Source organism: Hypanus sabinus, chromosome 4 (genome assembly GCF_030144855.1).
Source record: "Hypanus sabinus isolate sHypSab1 chromosome 4, sHypSab1.hap1, whole genome shotgun sequence".
Lineage (NCBI taxonomy): Eukaryota > Metazoa > Chordata > Chondrichthyes > Myliobatiformes > Dasyatidae > Hypanus > Hypanus sabinus.
The window spans coordinates 116,768,210-116,785,095 of NC_082709.1; the positions used below are offsets into that span (position 1 = coordinate 116,768,210).

The following is a 16,886-nucleotide window of genomic DNA, read 5'->3' on the forward strand; positions in this document are numbered from 1 at the left end:
GCAGAGCCAAATGTGAAAGGTCAGGTACAGGCTGAATCCAGGCGGTGAAGTCCTGGCCCCAGAGCATATCAAGGCAATTGAATCCAATGTTTGTACGCCGATTAAGCGCCAGGGTCAGGGTGTTGGGGCCCAATGTGAGGGATGGTTCGGATTGCTGCTCCACAACTCAACAACGTGCTGAACTATGGGTCTCTCTTTGCGGACTTCAGTTCAGAACGTTATTTCCTTGTGGTTATCATTTGCATTGCACATTAAGAGCTCGACAATCTTTTTTATAAAAATAAGTACTTTTGGATTTCTTCGTTTTGGGACTATTGGTTTGGAGACAAATCTCAAGGTTGTATAATGTATATATACTTTTATAATAAATATACTTTATTATTTTAAGAAGTGCTTTCATCAATGGTGTTAAAGATGTGAGATTGGAGGCAGTGGAAAGGGCATGCACCCAGCAGTCAGGGAAATGGCAAGAGAATGAAATTAAGAGTGGTAATAAATCAGCCATGATCGATTAATGATGCAGACTCGATGGGCCATATGGTCTAATTCTGCCTCTGTTTTGTGAGCTTATTATCTGAAATTCAAGGGATTTCGAGTTTAGGGATTGAGAGAAATGATTAAATTAAAGACGGTACTTAAGGAGTCCATTTAGAATGTGCTGACACAGAAAGAGCGTGCAAAGCAACTTGCAGGGCAACGTATAAACCAATTTGCAAAATGAGGATGAAACAATAGCTTGCTGATTAAAGAAGCGATACGGGTAACGGGAAGACATGCTTAACGGTTGAACAATAACAGTCAAAATGCGCTGAGGCTGATAAGTGGGCCAAAGGGTAATCACATTTGTAATTTTGTAATGAGATTAAGGAAGAATGTCTGCACCTCACATAAGTGCAACTCACAAAGTCGTAAACAAGTAGGGTATAAAAAAACTGTGCAAAGTGTAATTCGGCACTCAATCTAGCAGGAGCTGGTTGGGTCCGACTCTGCAGACTCGAAAAATAAAGTTTACCGTTCTGCAAATTGCTGAGACTCAGTGTGTTTCTGACAGGGATTATGGGAGTTGCAGAGTTGTAAAACGTTATCGAATAGGGCAAACAAGAAAATTAAGATTTAAAAAAACTTCAATTCATATATCCGATTTCACGACCTCAAGATGCCTCCCCCCACATATGGTATAAACAATCAGCCCTCTCAATGGAGCTAATTCTTTCCTGATATCTATACAGCACATCATGTTAAACTACTGATGCGCTGATAACCGGAGTAGTCAGTGTTTTATATTTATCCCGAAATTCCAGAGGACACGATATTCTTAAGAATCTTCATCATGACAAATCATCCATAAAATACCGTATAACGTGTTTTTTGAGAGGGGGGAATAAAGTAAATAAAAACGGTACAACATTCTGTTCAGAAACACGTAAAACTATTTCTGGAACCCTCACTCAGGCCAAGACCGGTTGTACCTCAGCGACATGATTTGCAATGCACCCAATGCATTGCAGACAATGATCTTGGGGGGGGGTCCCACCTATATATTTAGACGACCCCCACCTTGGTACGCGGAGCTTGCGGAGAACGAGGGGGTCGCGAAGAAGCGGACCACGGCGGCACGCACGCGCACTTGCGCCCGAGGCGCCGGGTCGGTGACGTCAGGACGGGCAACGCTCGGCAGCGCGCGGCCCGATTCGGCGCGCAATGAGTGCGGCGCGAAGCCAGCGTTTGGGGGTGGGGAGGGACGGAGTCGCTCAGCGAACGCCCTTTAACCGTTTCTGGGCTCTTCTTGTCGCGTTGCGGCCGATGGGATGCGGAAACCGCTGCGAACGCGGGGCCACCGAGGACTCGGCGAAGGCGAGCCGCGCAGCCAGGCGGATGGGGCGGGAATGTAATGACAAGGGCCTCACCGTTGCTGGCCGACATGGCAGGCGGACGGACGGGCGGGCTCCGGGGTGTTTCGCCGTCGAGTTCTCCCACGTCCCTTTTGTAGCCGCCGCTCGAATGGCGCTTTAACGGAAGAGACACACACGCTCCACTAAAAAAAGCTTTGTAGACCCGGTCCAATGATAGCGAGGCAACACTGCGCAGCTGTTAATGCATCGCCAAAATTTGACGGGCTAGGGGTGGGGAGCAACGCTCCGAACTCTACCGTCTCGGTGCGTTTGCGAACTTTGCAAATGCTTCTGTGCAAAGCAACGCCCAAGGCAAGGACTTGCTCGTTGTTGACACGCCCATTGCTTAAATGCATTGTTTGCGCGTTTTTTCTTCTGGTTTATGTGTTTTCCCCCCAGTGAATGAAATGGGCGTTGTTGAACGTTTGCGACGTTTGTGTTTCCAAGAAATAAATATTAAGCCCGTCAATTGAATTCGCTTTAGGTTAAATCACTAGTGTGTAGGTTTAAAAAGAAGTTTGAAAATTGATCTAATAGCTAGGCTATATTTTCTGCCCCTGAACTGTCCTTTATTTTTTGAGATCTAATGTTGGCTATTTAAATCTGTGTTCACCTTTTAGAGGATGCATTCCTCCATCCGTCCCTGTGATCCACCAGCATTTGAATGTCTCTGTCAATGAACTTAATGTTATGCTGGCAACAGTGAGGAATTCAAAAGGAAATGCTTTTTATCTCTGAAACAGAACAGGAACTGGAAGCATCAGTTTTCAACTACGTTAGGGAGCCATGCAGCAATGTGTTAACACAAAAAATGCAAATTAATTTCTAGACCTATTTCAAATCATAATGAGCTACCATTTGTTATAAACCAGAATAATAGTGCCACCTGATTCAACACGAGGACTAGGAATGTCTTCCTAATATAAACATACAAGAGTGACTGGAACTGCTGAATCTGCAAGATTTAAGATAAACCTGAAATTGCCTGATCAAAAATTGTACCAAATAAAAACAGGAAATACTGAAAATAGGCAACTGGCTAGGCAGTATCTGTGAATATATTTTCTGTTTTTATTTAAGATTTCCAGTGCCTTTAGTTACTTGATTTTCAAAAATTGCTGTACCCACATCTCACTTTTGATTAGTTGTGTATTGTAGTTTTATGACAATATTTGCTAAACAATTATGACTGCAAATTTGGTGTCACCATGTGCAAGAGTGGGCTGGTAGGCAAGGATAGAGAAGCAAGAGCTCCCCTCTGTGTATAATGGTGAGGATTTACCCCTTACCACCACAACTAGAGCCAGGAAACTTAATTCCTGTACACGCACCTAATGCACCAACTCAATTATTTCTATTTCAATGTAAAATCAGGTAGGTATATGCGGGAGTAGCTGATCAACCCCCGCCTGTTTTAGTGTCACCCAATGAAGGTGAGGCCCGAGATGGGACAGAAGCAGTGCCCATTATGTATATACCTAAACTTCCTCATCAATTGTTACATTCTGATATTTAAATTTGTTAACTGAAAGTAAAATGCTAAACTAGATTTGAGGAACTAGTGACCTAAGGACTATGGCAGTGGCTAGATACTGCTAGGGCAAACAGTAGGCAATGTTATGCTAGATGGATTTCAATGCAGACGGCAGTATAATTGGCATTATAAATTACCCCTATTTTGTAGATGATCGGTAGAATCTATTAACTACCAATGGATTGGAGGGGCAAATAAAATAAGATTCATATAAATGTGTGCTTGCAGCTCCATGTGTACCGAGTGTGCCAAAGGGCTTGTTTCTGTGCTGTATGAAACTAACTCCAAATATGGGATTATGTATTTTTAGTAAATAGACCTGAGTTTGTTATAAAATCATGATAAGCTGTAAAGAATCTAAAGACACTTAATGGTACTTACACACAGATCACAATAATACAAAAGGTCAGTTACACTCAATGGTGTTCAAAATTGTAGTAGCAATTCAAGATTGTGTAATGTCATTTCCTATACAGAAGTGTGACAGACAATGAAATAATTGTTATTCCAGATCTGATACGGCACAAAAAAACATAATAATATATAAAAAACACAATAACTATAAACACATAAGATTGCTTATATAAGTAGATTGATTATGTGTCCATAAAGTAATACTAGGCTGTACATAAGGTGACTGACAGGAAATGATGAAGTAGTGGTGGGGTTAGTGGGTGGAGGATGAACAGGATGAGTGCAATCCTTCATGATGTTTCTGGTCCTTTTCTAGCATTTTTCTGTAAGTGTGATCTTGGTGGCGGGTAGGCTGGTGCTGGTGATGCATTGGGCAATTATGACTACCCATCGTAGAGTTTTCCTATCCGATGCAAAACAGTTTCCATACCATGCTGTGATACAGCTTGTCAGGATGCTGTGTACTGCACAACTGTGGAATTACATGAACATTGGATGTGGAAAGTCTAGTTCTCTTCACCCTCCTATGAAAGTAGAAGCATTAATGAACTTTCTTGACTGTGTAGGATGTGTTCTGAGACCATGAAAAGTCATGTGTAATGCACACTCCCAGAAGTTTGAAACTGCTTGCAGATTCCATGACTCTGCTGCTGATTAAAAGGGGGGTATGAATGGTGCGAGTTCTCCTGAAGTTGATAACCATCTCCTTTGTCTTGTTGACATTAAGGAAGAAGTTATTTGCAACCTGGATGTATGGGGTATTGAAGATGTCTGTGAAGACATCAGTGAGCTGGTCTGCATGTTCCCTGAGTATTTGCCCTAGTGGTGTTGTCTGATCCAACTGCCTTACGAGGTTGACCCTCTGCAGTCCTTATCATGATGTCTGCTGCTGCTACAAACAGTGGTGGCTCATCTGGGATGGGGTAGCTTTTGTGGCCAGCATTGTGTTGCAAGCCTTGAAGATGCATAGAAGTTGTTTAGAGCATTAGGGAGGGTAGTGTCACTGGTACTGTCGATGCTGTTTTCTCATGCCTTTGATGCCCAACCATATATGCTGGGGATCGTTATCAGATAGGTGTACCTGAATTTTTTGTTCATAGGTGGTCTTTGTCCTTTTGATGCCTAAGACGAGGTTACTCCTGTCTGCTCAAAGAGCTGTACAGTCACCGGACTTGAAGGAAGAATTCAGGCTTTTAGTAAGAAGTGCATCTGAGCATTCAGCCAGTGCTTCTGGTAGGGCCATAAGATGACCATTATTGAGGTACCAATGCCTTCTACACACTTACTGATGTAGCCAATGACAAATAAGACATGTTCCTCAAGGTCTGTGTTTTCATTTGTGGTGCCCTCCTTGAACATCTGCCATTTAGTCCTTTCTAAACAGTCCTGGAGCACAGAGATTGCTTCATTGATTGGTTTGTCAATTTTTGGTAGGGTCAGTATGCTGGGATTAACATTATGGAGATGTTGTCAGAGAGGCCAAGATGAGGGCGTGGGATAGCTTGGTAAATACCGTGTCTGTATAAACATGGTCCAGTACTTTTGTTACCCGAATAGCCATGATGACATATCAGTGGAACTTGGGTACATTGTCCTGCAGGTTATCATAGCGGAAAAGTCTGAAGATAGATAATTCACCTGGATCAGATGGACTACACCCCACAGTTCTGAAAGAGGTGGCTGAAGAGAGGTGGAGGTATTAGTAAAGATCTCTAAAGAATCACTAGATTCTGGAGGACTGGAAAATTGCAGATGTCACTCCACTCCAAGAAGGGAGGGAGGCGGAAGAAAAATTATAGGCCAGTTAGTCTGACTTTCGTGATTGGAAAGATATTGGAGTCTATTATTAAAAATGTGGTTTTGGGGTACTTGGATGCACATAATAAAATAGGCCAAAGTCAGCATGGTTTTCTCAAGGGAGAAGCTTGCTTCACAAATCTGCTGGAATTCTTTGAGGAAATAACAGGCAGGATAGACGAAGTAGAGTCAGTGGATGTTGTTTATTTGGATTTTCAGAAGGCCTTTGACAAGGTGTCACACATGGGCTGCTTAACAAGATAAGAGCCCATGGTATTACAGGTAAGGTACTACCATGAATAGAGATTGGCTGATTGGCATGAGGCAAAGAGTGGGAATAAAGGGAGCCTTTTCTGGTTGGCTGTCGGTGATTAGTGGTGTGCTGCTGAGGTCTGTGTTGGGACTGCTTCTCTTCATGTTATAAGTCAATGATTTGGATGAAGGAATTGATGGCTTTGTGACCAAGTTGGTGGATGATATGAAGATAGGTGGGGCGGGGAAGGTAGTGTTGAAGAAGCAGGGGATCTGCAGAAATACTTAGTTTGTGAGCATGGGCAAATAAGTGGAAGATGGAATATAGTGTAGGGAAGTGCATGGTCATGCACTTCAGCATAGGTAATAAAGGTGTGTACTGTTTTCTAATTGGGGAGCAAATTCAAAAATCAGAGGAGCAGGGGGACTTGGGATTCCCAGTGCAGAATTCCCTAAAGATTAACTAGCAGGTTGAATTGGTGGCAAGGAAGGAAAATGCAAAAGTTAGCATTCATTATAGGACTGGAATACAAAAACAAGGATATTATCCTGTGGCTTTATAAGGCATTGTTCAGACCACATGGAGTATTGTCAGCAGTTTTGAGCACCTTATCTAAGAAAGGATGTGCTGGCATTGGAGAGGAATGTTCACGAGGATAATCCCAGGCATGAAAGACTTAACATATGAGGAGCATTTGATGACTCTGGGATTGTAGTGCTGTAGTTTCAAAGAATGATGGTGAAATAAATTGAAGCCTATCAAATATTGAAAAGTCTAGATGGAGTGGATATGGAGAAAATGTTTCCTATAGTTGGGGAGTCTAGGTCCTCAGAATTAAGGGATGTCCATTCAGAAAAGAGATGAGGAAAAATTTCTTTGGCCAGGGGATGGTGAGTCTGTGGAATTCATTGCCACAGACAGCTGCACAGGATGGAATGGTGGCGCAGACTTGATGGGATAAATGGTCTAATTCTACTCCTATGACTTATGGTCTTATGACTGAAGTTTCCTGCAGTTATGAATAGGCTATCTGGGTGCTTATTTTGTAGAGAGCTTATGATATTGTAAATTTCTGCCAGTGCAACCTTGGTATTTGCAGTCAGGGAGATGTAGACAGGGATGATGAACAGAACAGTAAATTCCCTGCAAACATGAGGAAATCTGCAGATGCTGGAAATTCAAGCAACACACACAAAATGCTGGTGGAATGCAGCAGGCCAGGCAGCATCTATAGGAAGTACAGTCGACATTTCGGCCGAGACCCTTTGTCAAATTCCTTGAGCAGGTAATGTGGCCAACATTTAATTGTAAGATGCTTAATTTCCCCAGAACAGTGACTGCTAACTACAGATGAGTTTGTGCACCTTTGTTAATGTACACACAAATTCCCCTTCCATCCTGTTGAGTTAAAACGCCAAGGCAGGTGTGTTGTTGTTCAACCATGTTTCGGTGAGAACCAGAAAGCAGCAGTTTCTCATCTCTTTCTGTGAATTCACTCAGTCTCAGTAAGTCCATTTTATTACCTAGAAAGCAGACGTTGGCCAGGAAAGTGATGACCACTGGTCTGGTTGGGTTAGCTCTCAGCCTTGGTAGTGTCCCAGCTCTGTTGGAGCATTTCTGCTCCTTCTTACACTGCCTGATTGCTGTTTAAGTTACTATACTTGCAGCCAAAATACTGGATCTTTGATCCAGAAGGTGTAATGTGAAATCCTATAACAGATAGAGAACTTAAATTCAAATAACTGAATAAATCTGGTATAGAAAAAATATTGCTTCAGAACTGGTAATCACAGAAGTCACCTGGTCATGGATATCCTTCAGAGAATGAAGGGGGATCTTTTATCCTTATGTGTTCAGACCACCAATATGTTTTGATTCTTACTTTCTTGACAGTCCAGGGCAATTAGAGATGGACAATAAAGAAATCTTATTCACAGCATATTGATATTGCTGGACAAATAGGAATAATCAAAGAGGTAACTAGAGATTTAATCATTATAACTAATATGGAAAGCAAAAGATTTCTGTTGGCTGGAAAATGAAATAGCAGAAAAACTGCATGTACCAGCAGGTCAGGTAGCATCTATTTAGGTCAATTTTCTTTTAAATCTAATCATCGGTTGTAGTCGAGGGAAGGAAGTTTTACTTTAACTAACCAGTCTTCATCTAACCCTGCTGAATCCATACTGCATTTGGCCTTCATTTGAAGAAAAGTAATTAATTTGAAACATTCATTTTTTCTCTCCATAAATGCTGCTAAATTGGTCTAAATCTCCAGCAAGCTCTGTTTATAATCTTTTTCACTAAAAGCCTCAAATATAAAAGGAAACAAGTCCTTCTACAGCTTACTTGATCTTGTTTATTCCACATCTAGAGTACTATGGTCAGTTCTTGGTGCCACTTCTTTGATAATGTCAAAACACAGACCTCCTTTCATCAGCATTAGATTATAAGGAGAAGTTACATAAACTAGGTTGAGATCATCTGGTGATTGGATTGAAGTTTTGAAGACAATGATAGGATAGATAGAAACTGATTCCATTGGGGCGAGGATGTGGGGAGTCTGACTCATAGAATCATTACTTGAAAGTTGTAAGTTGAGGGTTTTAAGGAGGTGAAAGAAATGTGTAAAAATAACAAATGCTAGATTAATCAATAATTGTATATCTGTAATTTATACAAGTATTAAATGAAATAGAGCCAAAGTAAATGTGGAGGCCAAGTAGTCAGTTTAGCAGTGATGTCTTTGGAGTGGTAGAGCAGGGTGCAGTAACTGAATGACCTATCTCAATCATTATTGTTCTTTGAATAAAAGGAACACAGCAAATCAGCCAAAATTGCTTGAAGTACTTAGTAAAAACTATTACCTGCTGATTTTTGGGTCCAACCATTGAATGTAATCTTTTCATGAATATCTTCACTTTAAATGCCTCAATCATTCTAAAGAGCGATGTTTGAACAATGTATTTTAAACGTTGTTCTTACACACAGATCAGTTCCTTTCTTTCTTCCTTCCTCTCTCTTTCTAGTTAGTTTCAGTTAGTCTTTGTGCAAGGAGGTAATAAAAAAAGAAAATTGTGTTATTCTAATATATTGTTAGCAAACACTGATGTCTGAATTTTTTTAGATCTAGAGATTTATAATAAGTGCTGGTGTCTAAATTGCACACAGTAAGGTTCCATGGGCAACAACAAATGATAATTTGTTAGTAATGGGATAAATGTTGGCCAGAATACAGGGAAATTCCACGAGACCTTTTAAATCCACCTGAACAGCAATTGGCCTTCAGGAATAAATCTCATCTAAATATGCAAGACATATGGAGACAGCACTAGGCCCTTCAGCCCATCAAATCCGCTTCACTATTCCATCACGGCTGATTTGTTATACCACTCAATCCAAACTCCTACCTTCTCCCCATAATCTTTGATGCCCTTACTGCAAGCAGAAGACAATTTACTGCAAGAGACTTTCTCAGTCAGTCATAGAACACTACAGTACAGAAACAGGCCCTTCAGAGCATCTAGTCTGTGCCAAGCTGTTAATCTGCCTAGTCCCATCAACTCATACCTGGAACATATCCCTCCGTTCTATGTACTTATCCAAACTTCTCTTAAGCATTGCACTCAAACTCACATCAATCATTTCCTTTGACAGCCTGTTCCACACTTGCACCACCCTCTAAGTGAAGAAGTTTCCACTCAGGTTCCCCTTAAATATTTCACTTTTCACTCTTGACCTATGACCTATAGTTCTAGTCTTACCCAACCTCAGAGGAAAAGCCTACTTGCATTTATCCTATCTATACCCCTCATAATTTGTATACCTCTATTGAATCTTCCCTAATTCTCCTATGGTTCAGGGAATAAAGTTTTAACCTGTTCAACATTTACCTATAATTCAGGTTCTCAAGTCCCAGCAACGTCCTGTAAATTTTCTCTGTATTCTAAATTTTAATATCTTTACTGTAGATAGGTGACCAGAACTGCACAATACTCCACATTCGGCCTTTTCAAAGTCTTATTCAACTTCAATATACTCCTGTACTCAATACTTTGTTTTATGAAGGCCAACATGCTCTTTCCCATGCTATCTAGATCTTCCCTCTGTTCTACTGCACTCCTCAGTATCCAACCATACACTATGTAAATCCTGCCCTGGTTTATCCTTCCGAAGTGCAACACCTCACAATTGTCTACATTTAATTCCATCTGCCATTTTCAGCTTATTTTTCCAGCTGGTCCGGATCTCGCTCAAGCTTTGATACCCTTCTTAATTGTCCACTGTGTCCTCCAATCTTGACGTTATCAGCAACTTTGCTTATCCACTTTATCACATTGTCATCTATATCAACGATCTGGATGATAAAGAACAATGGACCCAGCACTGATTCCTGCGGCACACCACTAGTTGCAGACAACCAGTCAGTGAGGCAACCACCTACTATCACTTTCTGGCTTCTCCAGCAAAGCCAATATCAAATATAATTTACTACTTTATCCTGAATGCCTCATCAAGCAATGCTAAGTAATGGGACCTTCTTGACCAGCCTTCCATGTGGGACTTTATCAAAGGCCTTGCCAAAATCCATGTAGGCAACACCTGTTGCCTTTTCTTTGTCGACTTTCCTGGTAACCTCCTCAAAAAAACTGTAAAATTGGTTAGACATGACCTACCATGAACAAAGCCATGTTGACTATTTCTGTCTATCCAAATACTTGTATATCCTGTCTCTTAAAATACCTTCCAATAATGCTGTCAGGTTTAGCAGCCTATAATTTTTAGGGCCTTTGTTGAACAACAGAACAATAATAGCTATTCTCAGGTCCTCTGACACCTCACCCATGGTTAGGGACATTTTAAATGGCTCAGCCAGAGCCCCTGCAATTTCTCCACTAGCCTCCCAGAAGTCTGAGGGGCCACCCTGTCAATCTCTTGGGGATTTATCAACCCTAACTTGTCTCAAGGCAGTAAGCACCTCTTCTTTTGTAATCTCTATACGGTCCATTACCTTACTACTGCTTTGCCTCAGTTCTATATTCTCTGTGCCCATCTCCCAAGAAAATACAGATACAAAAAATCCATTTAAGATCTCCCCACTTCTTTCGGCTCCAGACATAGATGATCACACTTACATTCAAGTGGACCAATTTTGTCCCTTACTCTCCTTTTCCTCTTAATATTTCTGTAGAAGCCCCTAGAAAGTTAAAATCACTTCCTATCATGATCTTATTTTTTTGCAACTGTCTGCTATCTCTCTACAAATTTGCTCCTCTAAACCCACTGACTGTTGAGAGGTCTCTTAAAATAATTGCATAACGTGGTTAACCCTTTCTTATTTCTCGTGTGGTAGAAGGGTAGTGTAGTGGGTATTGCTTGCCGCTCTCACTTCCAGCTTCCACCGCCGGATACTAGTCTTGTGAAAAGGAGAGCTGAATGCATCAGTCTCTCCCTGCCAGTACATAGCCTGTCCAACAGCAAGCTTCATGTAGTGCCTCCTTGCTGGTGACACACAGAAAGTGAACTCCCTTCGGTTCCAGGCTGAACTACAGATGACAGGAAGAAGCTCTGGCCCCTGCACACGTAGCAGACCCATTGGTGTATGGACATATCCTGATGCTCATGAACCAGATCCCCAGCTATGGGTAAATAGCTCCACTGCATTGTGCAGCCTCGGGAGAGAAGAAAGCTATGGAAGTAAACTCAGACAGCAAATCTAGAGTGGAGCAAACACGAGGAAATCTGCAGATGCTGGAAATTCAAACAACACACACAAAATGCTGGTGGAACACAGCAGGCCAGGCAGCATCTATAAGGAGAAGTGCTGTTGATGTTTCAGGCCGAGACCCTTCGTCAGGACTAACCGAAAGGAAAGATACCAAGAGATTTGAAAGCAGTGGGGGGAGGGGGAAATGCGAAATGATAGGAGAAGACCGGAGGGGGTGGGATGAAGCTAAGAGCTGGGAAGGTGATTGGAGAAAATGATACAGAGCTGGAGAAGGGAAAGGATCATTGGACTGGAGGCCTCGGGAGAAAGAAAGGGGGAGTGGGGGAGCACCAGAGGGAGATGGAGAACAGGCAGAGTGATGGGCAGAGAAAGAGAAACAAAAACAAACAATTAAATATGTCAGAGATGGGGTAAGAAGGGGAGGAGGGGCATTGACTTCTCTATCTTCCGTTAATGTTCATACCATCAGGTAGGAGGCTACCCAACTGGTATATAAGGTGTTGTTCCTCCGACCTGAGTGTGGCTTCATCTTGACAGTAGAGGAGACTATGGATAGACATATCAGAATGGGAATGGGACATGGAATTAAAATGTGTGGCCACTGGGAGATCCTGCCTTCTCTGGCGGACCGAGTGTAGGTGTTTAGCGAAATGTTCTCCCAGTCTGTGTCGGGTCTCACCAATATAATCTAGAGTGGAGCCTCCAAGGCGGCTGAACGTCATTGAACATCCGGCAGCTCCTACAGCCATGCTAGAGCCAAACGTATTGCTTCATAATCTTTCCTTTGGACTACACTAGTGAGGCTGAGAGGGGGATCTTGATGACTGGGCATCTCAGGATCTCCATACCTTCCCACCCAGGCGTGATGATGACCATCATCACCCATTGTCCTTCAAGACAGATAGATGCCAACCACTTCTCATTTCCATCCATATAGCCTAGGTAGCAAGCCCTTCTCTCTGTTCTCTGAGCAGTGCTGTGACATTTTCCTTGACTAATAATACCACTCCTCTCCCTTTAGTACCTCCCCTCTATCACATCGAAAAGAACAGAACCCCAGAACACTGAGCTGTCAGTTCCACCCCTCCTGCAACCAAATCTCACATATGGCTACAATATCATAATTCTCGTATGCTAATCTATGCTCTAAACTCTCCTGCCTTATCTACAATATTCCTTGCATTGAAATGGATACAACTCAGAACATTAGTCCCACCATACTCAACCTTTTGATTCCTGTCTTTGTATGTAGATTTAACATCTATTTTTTTCCACAGCCACTCCACTAGCTACCCTGGCACTTTCATTCCCAGCCCCCTGGAGAAGTATTCTTCCTGCAAGAATGCTAATTCTTTTCTACTACCTCCAGCCATTTTCAGAAAGAGAGAAAATTCTCATCCCTCTTGCTCCATTGAGGCATTTTGTGCAATCCTAAAGCCTCTAAACCAAAGCAAGCTTTGTAATTTCTCCAACAGCTTATTTAAAGCATGGCATCATTTCATTAGGTTATCTGCTGCATGCCAAGGTGCTTGTGTGGTTTCTAGGCAGCCAACATGTTGCAAGTCCCAGCAAGGAATTTTAAATGATTCTCTCATGGATAGACTCGGAAAACTCTCACAATAAAATTGAAAACCATTGTATTCTGTTTAGTTATACTGCTTCGAAATTATTTCTGCTGTTCAGAAAAAAATTGCTGCTCTTTAGAAAGCCTGTGTCATAAGTTGGCTTTCATAGTGAAGCACATATTACAAGTGGAACATGTTACCAGACCCAGAATCACCTTAATTTGGCTATGGTCCTGAATATGTGAAAGGTACTCAAAGAATAATAGCATTACTGGTTAGCTTGGACATTCCATCAGTGGATTAACCATCACTCTTGTACGTAATGGAGGCATGGAGTAATTTAGTGCCTATAGCCAGTTGTGTGACAACACAATGTGTTTGCTGAAAGGTAAATAATAATATTCAAGTGTTACAGTACAGTTTTAGGTGCCCGCCTGAATATACTTAAATAAATTCTGCTGCAATTTTTGGAAATTTGATGACAGTTGTTATCACAAACATCTTGCACTGATGAATTTCAAAAATAGTTCATATATGAATGCATTGGTTCTGGTTTCAAAATGTAGTATTGTTTAGTTTCAAGAAAAATCATGGTGAGTTTGGTGAATTCTGATGCAAACAGTGATTATAACCATATAACAATTACAGCACGGAAGCAGGCCATCTCGGCCCTTCTAATCTGTGCCGAATGCTTACTGACCCACTGACCCACACACAGCCTATAACCCTCCATTCCTTTCCTGTCCATATACCTATCCAATTTTACTTTAAGTGACAATACCGAACCTGCCTCTACCACTTCTACTGGAAGCTTGTTCCACACAGCTACCACTCTCTGAGAAAAGAAATTCCCCCTCGTGCTACCCTTAAACCTTTGCGCCCTAACTCTCAACTCATGTCCTCTTGTTTGAATCTCCCCTACTCTCAATGGAAAAAGCCTATCTTCGTCAACTCTATCCCCCTCATAATTTTAAATACCTCTATCAAGTCCCCCCTCAACCTTCTTCGCTCCAAAGAATAAAGACCTAACTTGTTCAACCTTTTCCTGTAACTTAGGTGCTGAAACCCAGGAAACATTCTAGTAAATCTCCTCTGTACTCTCTCTACTTTGTTGACATCTTTCCTATAATTCACTGACCAGAACTGTACACAATACTCCAAATTCGGCCTTACCAATGCCTTGTACAATTTTAACATTACATCCCAACTCCTGTACTCAATGCTCTGATTTATAAAGGCCAACATACCAAAAGCTTTTTTCACCACCCCATCCACATGAGATTCCACCTTCAGGGAACTAAGCACCATTATTCCGAGATCACTCTGTTCTTCTTCAGTCCTCAATGCCCTACCATTTACCATGTATGTCCTATTTGGATTATTCCTACCAAAATGTAGCACCTCACACTTATCAGGATTAAACTCCACCTGCCATCATTCAGCCCACTCTTCTAACTGGCCTAAATCTCTCTGCAAACTTTGAAAACCTACTTCATTATCCACAACGCCACCTACCTTAGTATCATCTGCATACTTACTAATCCAATTTACCACCCCATTATCCAGATCATTAATGTATATGACAAACAGCATTGGACCCAGTACAGATCCCTGAGCCACACCACTAGTCACCGGCCTCCAACCTGACAAACAGTTATCCACCACTACTCTCTGGCAACTCCCATCCAGTCACTGTTGAATCCATTTTACTACTTCAATATTAATACCTAACGATTGAATCTTCCTAATGAACCTTCTGTGCGGAACCTCGTCAAAGGCCTTACTGAAGTCCATATAGACTACATCCATTGCTTTGCCCTCGTCAACTTTCCTCGTAACTTCTTCAAAAAATTCAATAAGATCTGTCAAACATGACCTTCCATGCACAAATCCATGCTGACTGTTCCTAATCAGACCCTGTCTATCCAGATAATTATGTATACCATCTCTAAGAATACTTTCCATTAGTTTACCCACCACTGATGTCAAACTGACAGGCCTATAATTGCTAGGTTTACTCTTAGAACCCTTTTTAAACAATGGAACCACATGAGCAATATGTCAATCCTCTGGCACCATCCCCATTTCTAAGGACATTTTAAATATTTCTGTAAGAGCCCCTGATATTTCTACACTAACTTCCCTCAAGGTCCTAGGGAATATCCTGTCAGGACCCAGAGATTTATCCACTTTTATATTCCTTAAAAGTGCCAGTACTTCCTCCTCTTTAATTGTCATAGTTTCCATAACTTCCCTACTTGTTTCCCTTACCTTACACAATTCAATATCCTTCTTCTTAGTGAATACCGAAGAAAAGAAATTGTTCAAAATCTTCCCCATCTCTTTCGGCTCCACATGTAGCTGTCCACTCTGATTCTCTAAGGGACCAATTTTATCCCTCACTATCCTTTTGCTATTAATATAACTGTAGAAACCCTTCGGATTTATTTTCACCTTACTTGCCAAAGCAACCTAGTATCTTCTTTTAGCTTTTCTAATTTCTTTCTTAAGATTCTTCTTACATTCTTTATATTCCTCGAGCAACTCATTTGCTCCATGCTGCCTATATTTATTGTAGATAACTCTTTTTCCTAACCATCAATACTCCATCAACACCCCCAATATTGCAAAGGCTTTGTGGATTCAGGTGTCACGTATCTCAAAAGATAACTATACTCTGACCTATGTTTTTAGTCACAATATTCGTCTGGTTGCTCATGTTAATTTTCCAGTTAATGGCAATTCCCTGGTTACTCAATGATATTAATAGGGATGATCAGTTGGAGATGATTAGACTTCCTCCTGTTGGATTTAGTCATTGCCTGGGGCTGGGATAGTGCAACTTGTAATTACTGTAAAATGAATGTTATCTAAGTCTTGCTGCATCTGAGCATAGACTACTTTATTATCTCACAGGCTGCATGTGGAATTGGATATTAAACAATCATCACAAGCATTCCCACTTCTTATCTTATGATGGAGTGAAGGTCTTTGATGAAACGTCTGATGATTACCCTGAGAAACTTCTGCAGCAATATCCTAAGGCTTAAGTAATGTGTCTCTTTGAACTTCAACCATCTTGACTCCAGCCATTTGAGATTTACCCCCTGATTCCCATGAGCTTTTATTCTACCACGGATCTCTGCTGCCACACATCTGGTCGAATGCTATCTTGGTGTCAGGAGGTGTTTCTTTTCTGAAATCTGATATTCAGCTTTTTTACTGATGTTTGCATCAAGAATGTATTAACACTGGCAGGGCACATAGAATGTATTAAGAACACATTGTTGGTAAGTGCAGTTTAAAAGCACTGACAATAGCACTTTCAGCACTTTGGTTTTGAATGGTGGGCCAATGTGTTGTTAACATGGCCAGATTGGATTTGTTCTTTTTAATAGAGATACAATAAACATAGATTGGTACAGACTGGCTAGAGATTTGGCATTAAGGGCTAAATATCAATGAGATTTGTAGCATTTGTTGTCCACTATTACCAGACAATTTTTGAAACCACAGAGACTGTTATCAAATTTTAGGAAGACAAGGTTGTATAGAACAGTCTGAGCCACTTGTCCCTTTTGGCTAGAGATAGTTGTCATTGTTTTAGGTGAGTAAAATGGCACACAATACTCCAAGTTAGGTCTCACCAATGTCTTATACGGGTTCAACAGAACATCCCATCTCCTGTACTCAGTACTTTGAT

General features: G+C 41.4%; 1 protein-coding gene across 1 annotated transcript in view; it reads right to left on the reverse strand.

The window, feature by feature from the left end:
- Nucleotides 1-1,745, reverse strand: part of LOC132393138 (uncharacterized) — a 60,291-nt gene extending 58,546 nt beyond the window's left edge. Inside the window, exon 1 of the mRNA XM_059968007.1 lies at nucleotides 1,558-1,745. The gene's annotated coding sequence lies outside the window, so the exon portion shown is untranslated. The remainder of the gene's footprint in view (nucleotides 1-1,557) is intronic.
- Between the last annotated feature and the right edge of the window lie 15,141 nt (nucleotides 1,746-16,886).